We start from the raw sequence: 1,161 nt of genomic DNA, 5'->3' as shown, positions 1-1,161 counted from the left end.
TTTTGCCTCCTGTTCCCCTTACCTCACCCTTTTTTCTTTTACCAAGTAAGATCTGTGACTTACTTGTAGTTTCATTAAATACTTTAATATGCAAAATCCTATCCTGCATTTTGCTAATTCCTGCCCTTTGATTAGAAGGAGAGTATTTTTTCGAAACGCCGCGGATTAAGGACTTTCCACTTATCTTGTGTTTCCTTTTTTAAAATTAAATATGTTTTAACTCTTTTTCAAGATGTCTTTTAACATGTTTTATTAATCATTTGTTCATATACGTATATATATATATATATATATGTATGTGTATGTATATGTATGTATGTTTTTGTAAAATATATATATGTATGTATGTATGTGTGTATATGTGTCTATGTATGTATGTGTATATATGTGTCTATGTCTATATGTATGTATATGTATGGATGTATATGTAGATATATGTATGTATATGTGTGTATATATATGTAGACATGTATATGTATGTATATATGTATATAGTATGTATATGTTTGTATATATGTGTATGTGTGTATATATGTGTGTGTATATTTATATGTATATATATGTGTATTTATATATATATGTATATGTACTTATATATATATATATGTGTATATGTATTTATATGTATATATATATGTGTATATACGTGTATGTATATGTGTATATATATGTATGTGTGTATATATATATGTATCTATGTGTGTATATGTGTATATGTGTATGTGTATATACATGTTTATATGTGTTTGTATGTGTGGGTATATATGTATATATGTATGTATATATATATGTGTATATATTTATGTATATATATTTATATATATGTATATATGTGTATATTTTCGACTATTTATTCATGCGTATGTGGCACGTATATGTGTGTGCGTGTGTGTGCATTTGTGTATATGCGTATATGTGTGCCTCTACGTGATTATGTTTGTATGTGTGTGCACAAGCATACGTATGTATGCGTACATTTGTATGTACGCATGTGTTTATTTGCATGTGTATGCGGGGTGGGCGTGGCGAAGGCAACCCCTCTAGGAGAAGCAAATCTCTGAGCTAAAAAACATAAAGCGGGAGACCAGTACCCGCATTAAGCAAGTCTGCAGTTTGACTTGTTGCTGGCTATCTTGCTCTTGCTTGTTGCTGGATGTAAAA

This window comes from Euprymna scolopes, chromosome 8 (genome assembly GCF_053919585.1).
Source record: "Euprymna scolopes isolate OS-2025 chromosome 8, ASM5391958v1, whole genome shotgun sequence".
Classification (NCBI taxonomy): domain Eukaryota; kingdom Metazoa; phylum Mollusca; class Cephalopoda; order Sepiida; family Sepiolidae; genus Euprymna; species Euprymna scolopes.
The sequence above is the reverse complement of the archived record's forward strand: the minus strand, read 5'-3'. Positions refer to the sequence as shown.